Genomic DNA, 7190 nt, shown 5'->3' with positions numbered 1-7190 from the left:
AGGATGCATCTAGAAATCCTTTTTAAGTAGGGAATTCTACCTTAGACGCATTGGTTGAATCCAACTTTTTACTAAGAAAAAAAAAGAAACAGATTCAAATTTGGAAACATGTGGAGTGAAATGATCAAGAAGGCATGCAAAATCTTTGCAGGTAAAAGACTAGACCACTTACGTTGTGGTTTGAGAACATGAGGATATGGTGCATGCATGTGTCACTTGGCAACCTTTGTATTTTGCTTACGAGGAAAAGTTATAACCTTTCCTGCATGTCCCTGTCGCAGCCTATGAAGATGAAGCAATCACAGAACTCCATGCCACCAAATGCGAATAACCAGTACTTTGTTCAAATTATCATGCAACAAAGCTTTTTAATTGCGTCATCATAATAATGAGCCAAATATGATGATCACGAAATCAGCTTGATGAAAATGAAATAATATTGTAGTTAGAAAAAGGAATAAAATGTATAACAAAGATAAAGGACAAAAAAATGCAGAACAATCAATCCATCTTATTTGAATGGTAAACTCTACTCTCAATATAACTCAATATAAAATGAATGCTATAACTTAAGATAAAAAATAATAATAATTTAGTAGCATTTGGCTTCTACTCTTTTTTCACTGAGAGGAAAACATACGTTTATTTTATCTTCATATACTCTTTACTTTTATAATGTCAAATAATTACTTTTATTAAATATTCCCGTTTTCACTTTTTTTTAGAGTTAAATTAGAATATATTGATAATGCAAAATATTTTTAGTGCCAACAATAATTAATTATCCTGCAGATTAAGTTCGTTGACTTTATAATAATCACCATAAAAGTTACTTATGATTATAATTTTCTTTTTCTTGCAAATGACACTGTTCAGATATGGGTGGGTGAAATCTTTCTTGATTTTTGTTTTTTTTTTCTGGACAGATGTTCAAAATTGCCTAAAGTAAGAAAATGGGCATGAGCCCAAACATATCAGCAGATCAAAGTGAGAAACATTTCCTAAAGCCCTGAACTAATGGAAAGTATTGAAAAAGCTACACTCTCTGAACATTTTTTTTTTGTAAGTATTTTTAACAAAAAATCACTTTTCCAAACGGTAAAATAATCGTTTTTTGGAAATTAGAGGTGAGTAAAGAAATTTTAGGGGTGCAGGAAGAAAAAGGCCCATACGCATCTACCTTCTAGTAATCCACAAACATCATTGTTGCTAAAAAAAGAATCCAAAATCAAAGTTCTTTAAGAATCTTTGAAAGTCAACCTATCTTCAAATTTCAAAATATAAACATATCTTCTTTTAACTATATCTAAGCTCATTCAATTTGCATTGTTTCAAACGGGGCAGAATTTGGCTAAAGATAGAACATAAAAGAACAATTTTACCATTTGAATAGATACTGAAGCCAGGGAATCAATTGCTAGATTTTTGTACACCCTTAGCCAAAATTTCCAAAGCTCATTATTCAAAGTGATGAAAACTCTCCCCAAAATTAATTTCTTGAATCTTCCATCCTTCCCTTCTGTAACAAAGGATGAATTACTTTACTATTTGCAACAAGAACAGATCAATATATTACTGAGTGACTCTTCCAAAAAAGTGTTCTATCTGCAGACATCCCTGGGAATGCAAACTACTTGGTTTAGCTCCAAGCTTTAACCGTTTTTGAACTTGCTGAGTTTTCCTTACTACCCTGCAACACAAACTTCTAGAGTCACCTTACAGCTTTAAGCAACATCAGAATGATATAATACTCAAGTGAGTTGCTACTCTTAATAAGTGCAGGTTTGAAAATGTTTATTTTGAAAGAAATAAACGTTTATTTTGCAATCGTTTCTCCAATATAAGCTCAACCGAACAAACTAGCTGCCAAAAACATATTACCAAATTAGCAAATATGGTCAACAACCAAGTCTAAAAGTGTTTAACTCATGAAGATACGATTGCAAAAAATAATTACAGAATACATCTCGTGCCCCTATTACTCACAATGAAGTAAATAGATTTACTTGTCATACCTTTTGTCAACTGAAGTTCAGGGTGAAAACGACACTCTCAAAGGTAAAAAAGATAATAGAAGGGAAACAAAAGGAAACAGAAAACCTGTTTGGGATGTGAATATTCAATTTCTACAGTAACAATTATATCACTGTCCACTGTAAAATCCACCACCTATTTGATGGTTATAGAAATTTGTCAAAGATAACAAGCTGATTGCTGGAAGCTAGTACTGCTACTTCAAATGAATCAATTATTATTGAAAATTTATAGCTCAAAAAAACTCATTCGATCAAATTTAAACATTACAGAACTCACTGAGAGGATTTGGGTAGGAGTCCTTAGAACTTTTATTCTGCCACCTCTACCATCAGCCCCTACAGCTATTAAATCCCCATTACTTGATCTTTTTGCAGATGATGATTCACTGTTCTGTCCACGCTTGCACCATTTTCCCAAAAACCGATGAGTTCCATCAGGACCAAGCAATCCACCAGAAAAGCAGATATTATCTGGAAGTTATGATGGAGAAAGGCCAGCATTTTAAATTTGTTGAGTAAATCATCAACCGTTTCTTATTTTTTATTATAACGAATATCTTCAAAACTCAAATAGCACCATACCTGAATTTGAAAGTGTAAATGGTGACTCCTTTCTAATGTTCAACACAGGTTGTTTAATGGTGGTTTGCAAAGTTACTTCTTCATCCACAGGACCAGCTGAATTGTTAGTCATGTCAATGTCAATATCAACTCTGGGAGACTCAGCCAAAGTACATTTTCGTAGCAAAAATGTTTCGGTCTTTGTGGCAGACGTGGTCTCTGGCTTCGTTAGAGAAGGCTTGCTAAAAGACATACCATCCATGTCTCGGTCTTTGTAGCTGTATTTTGAACATCCTTGCAAAGGTTTAGTGCCTTCTAAGTCATATTCATCAATTGTAATATAGTCTCTCTCTTTATCAGGAGTCACATTACTAATATTCACAGTCTTATTTGTAGTACCATTGGAGTTCTCGATCTTCAAAGATTGAAAAGATTTAGAGTTGTCGTTTGCAGGCAGGTTTATTCCAGATTTGGGTGTTGAAATTTGTTTGCTTGGTTTTTCTACTGAAAATTGGAAGCACATGCATCAGAATCAGTGTAATTATTCTCAAGATTCTTTGAACTTTTCGTTCTCTTTGAAAGTTTCAGAGACATCAAATATTCATTCTCTTTTGCTTCAGCTAACGTCTCCAGTTCTAGTATCCTTGCCTAAAAATGCCCAGAATACTCCAACAGTCAATATTCATTTCTTTAGCCTTATGAGATTAGCACTAACAAGCTCATCATGTACATACCTTCAGTTTAGTGATCTTTTCTTTGGCCTTCTCAAGCTTTTTGCTATAACGAGCCTCACCTCTTCCAAGAACATTGCACTTGGCCATCAATTCTTTGTAACTCCTATCAGAATAGTGCAATTTCAATTTACATTCCAGGCAAAGCATAATAGCTTTAGTCAACCAGGCACAATTTTAAGGGCAAAACATGTATATTGTGCCTACAATACAGAGAATAGTATCTCAACCAAAAGCAGAAAAATTAAATTGATGGCTTCAAATTTCAGGAAGTTCAAAACTGGGAAACCTTACAACCTAGCTTATTCAGCAAAATAAGATTAGAGGGATAAACCTGTTCCGCATGACCAGAGATCTTTTCAATGTATCTATAGTGTCTTTACTGTTGGCCCCATTACCGAAAGTGGCAAGCTTCAAAACCTCCTCTTCATCAAGGTCCAGATCAGACACTCTACGGTGCAGGCACAAACCAACTTAGCAGGAGGTAAAATGATAAATAAATACTATATCATAAACAAAATATGGTTTCTTAACCAAAACGAAGCTCCACTCACAATTTTAATGCGGCAAGTTCTTTAGCCAAAGCCATATTCTTTTCTTTTAATCTAAAAGACTCCAAAGTTGACTTCTCAAGTTCCTAAATCAATATAAATCTCCACAAGTTAATTCAACCTGTAAATAGATAAATTGTCACAAATTAAACAGAAAACCAGAGTAACTCACCTCTAATTTCTTATGAAACTGGAATTGTATGGACGCTTTTTGATTTAGTGCCTCACTTTTTAATGCTGTATCTATCTTTGCCTGCTCCTTGCAAATACAAAGCTGAAGGAAGAAGCATAAGAAATCAATAGCATTGACAAAACTTCTTTAAAAAAATTTCTAGTAAGAGTAATTCATAGGAGCAAGATTAAATTCCTTTACTCTACTAAACCACTCATTCTTCTGTCAGAATGCCACATAAGGTTTTTTAAATTTTTACAGCTTAAAGTAGCACGTCGCATAAAATGCATGAATCTCGAGTTTCTTTCTACCTATCCGATCATCAGAAATATAAAAACATGCGCGGATATTCATTGAGCTATTGTAAAATATAACTTCTACTGAGAACATTACAAAGAACAATTCATTTCAAAACAAAACCTCATTCTTCTTGTGACTTAATTTTAACCAATTAATGATTAAAAAACAAAAATTAACACCATTTCCAACCAGTAATCATCAAGAACAAACCAGTCATCAATTTAGCATTCCATTAACAGTTCTAAACAACTAGTAGTGCCACACACTCATTCAAACCTCAACCTAAAAAATTCCATTTACACCACAAACTAAGCTAAACACAATCAACAACAACAGCAATAAAAGCCTTATCCTATTATTATACTAAGTGACCATAGGTAAATGGATCGCAAGGTATCACTGAATCCAAAGAAAGCTAAATTCATGAGAATATTATCCAAGATTTCTCCTAACAACTTCCTCCAATGTCTTTCTCGGTCTTCCTATGACTCATATCTCCATTCTGAACATCAAGTGTCACCCACACCTCAGCCTAATGCATCTCATTTACCCCACAAATTAATATGAACACAACCAACAAAAGTTGCAACAAAAGCCTTGTCTCACTGTGTAAGGTCCAGTACATGAAACACAAAATCATTAAGTTCAATTAAAGAACAAATTCTAGAAATACTATTCGCCACAATATCCGTCAATGTCCTTCTTAGTCTCCTACTAAACACACCCATATATAAAACAGAATAAATAACACAATAAAACACAAAATAAAATTAAATAAAAGCACCTCCTGCTTAACTCCTTCTAATTCCTTTGTTTGCCGTTCTAGCTCAGAATTAAGCCCCGAAACTTTCACCTCCAATCTCTTCACTTCCGTACGCAGAAGCCCGACATTTTCCTCAGATTCAAAGCTCTTCAGAAGCTTCCCGCCATCGCTCGGGTCCCCCACTGACTGAAAATAAAGCCTGCACGCGTCATTGGCCCCGCAACTCTGTTTGCAAATGGGGCAAGTGTGTTTCTTCCCTTTCGAAGAGTACTCGAACCATTGCTGCAGACTGCAAACAAACACACCCAAATCAAAACAAAGGCAAAGAACGGAACTTTAACGGCGTTTGCGTCGATCAGCGGAGGAAAAACTCAAAAAGGGTAGAAGGGACTTACCAAAGCTCGTGAAAGACGTGGCCGCAGATGGAAACCGATTGGAGGTCCTCGGTAATGGGGTTGAGAGGCTCGTAACAGATCGAGCAAATGGTGCCGGCGAATTCTCCGCCGTCCACCATCGTGTACGGTGGGTAGTTGAATTGAACTGGACTGAAGGAACGGTTCTTTCTCTCCTATGTTTTCTAGCCACGCTTTTTTTCCGAGAAAAAATAGTGGGAAAATGAAGGCGAATTTGAAAGGTGGCGCAAGGTCAATTTTTGTAAAGGCGGGAAAGAGAAAATGGAGAGAAGCCAGTGCTAGTATGTTGGCGATGTCTACACTGAAAATCTTGATTTATCTTATTAAAAAGTTAGGTTAATAAATCAGTACTATAATTTCTTTTAATTTTATTTTATATTTATATATTTACAAAGTAATTAATTAATTACTATTTTTAATTAAAGAAATTTAAAAGTATTATTTTTACAAGTTAAATTATTTTATTATAATTAGTGATTTGAACTTAATTTATAAATATTAATGTTATAATATTATTAATATTTATATCTTTTAAAATATATAATATAAAGAAATTAATGTTTTTTTTAATTTAAAAACAATCAACAGAAGAAATTGGTTCCGATAATTTTATAATAGAAAAATCATTACTATCTCAATTCTTTTGTTTTGTATATTGATATCATTATATGAAATATTTTAAATACATTATATATGACCAAACCATTCTAAGTGTACAAGATATTTACAAAATATACTTCGAATTTATTTTTCAAAAACAGATACAGGTAAAAAAAATTGTATTATTCATATATACAGTCTTAATTATACATACCCATATCTACGTCAGTGTCGTAAATTATAAATACTTTAAGAAATCCTGCAAGGCAAAAATCCATTATATGCAGTCATAAATAGGTTAGTGACATTTAACCAAATTTTAATAGAAAATGACCGATTAATTTGATTCAGTGGCTAACCACTTACACTAAGTAAAAGAAAAGGTCTAAAGAACTAAAATTTGCGTAAGAAAGTCCACACAACAACTTTGTAAGGGTTAATTCATAACCTATTTTTTGTAAAGAAAAAATGTTCTTTAAAAGTAAGAGTTCCATAAATACTTAAAATACTTTTGAACACATAAAACATATTAATTTTTTTAATATGTGCAACATAATGCAATTTAAATTTTAGTATTAGCATAATATTCAAATATAACTTTATTAAAAGATTTAAAAGCACAAAAGAAAATTTCTGAAAAAGAAAAAATAAAAAGAACTATAAACACAAACATTAATATCATCTTTAACTCATCTTAAACAATTAAAACGAAAATAAATAATTTAAAGAAAAATAAAAAGTCAAAAATAAATCTAAAAGTTATGCATCTTTAATTTTTTATGAAACTTTATACAAACTTTTTATGATTTATAAGATAATATTCTAAATGTTTGCTGAGAGTGGGAGTTATCTTGAGTATGGTAAACGTATTTTTCATGATGAATTATGTAAAATGTTCTTTCTTAAAGTGATAAAATTGTTAAAATTGTTATAATAAAATTAAAATAATATAGGATAGAGTCTTATATGCACATCCATGTATGAAAGAGTCTTAGTTGCATAAAAGAACAAATGTGCATAAATCTTGTTGTATTAATCGATTATAAAAATACATATAATCCAA

The 7190-nt window shown here is 32.4% G+C and overlaps 1 pseudogene across 1 annotated transcript; it reads right to left on the bottom strand.

The window, feature by feature from the left end:
- Window positions 1-1183: 1183 nt before the first annotated feature.
- Window positions 1184-5798, bottom strand: LOC124821705 (uncharacterized; annotated as a pseudogene). Its single transcript, XR_015785153.1, has 9 exons — window positions 5510-5798; window positions 5136-5403; window positions 4052-4153; window positions 3883-3965; window positions 3663-3779; window positions 3332-3434; window positions 2619-3245; window positions 2314-2507; window positions 1184-1690 (listed from the first exon to the last, which is right to left on the bottom strand). The product of XR_015785153.1 is annotated as an uncharacterized LOC124821705 (transcript).
- Between the last annotated feature and the right edge of the window lie 1392 nt (window positions 5799-7190).

This window comes from Vigna umbellata, chromosome 3 (assembly GCF_029865625.1).
Source record: "Vigna umbellata cultivar VRB3 chromosome 3, Vumbellata_1.0, whole genome shotgun sequence".
Lineage (NCBI taxonomy): Eukaryota > Viridiplantae > Streptophyta > Magnoliopsida > Fabales > Fabaceae > Vigna > Vigna umbellata.
The sequence above is the reverse complement of the archived record's forward strand: the minus strand, read 5'-3'. Positions and strand labels throughout refer to the sequence as shown.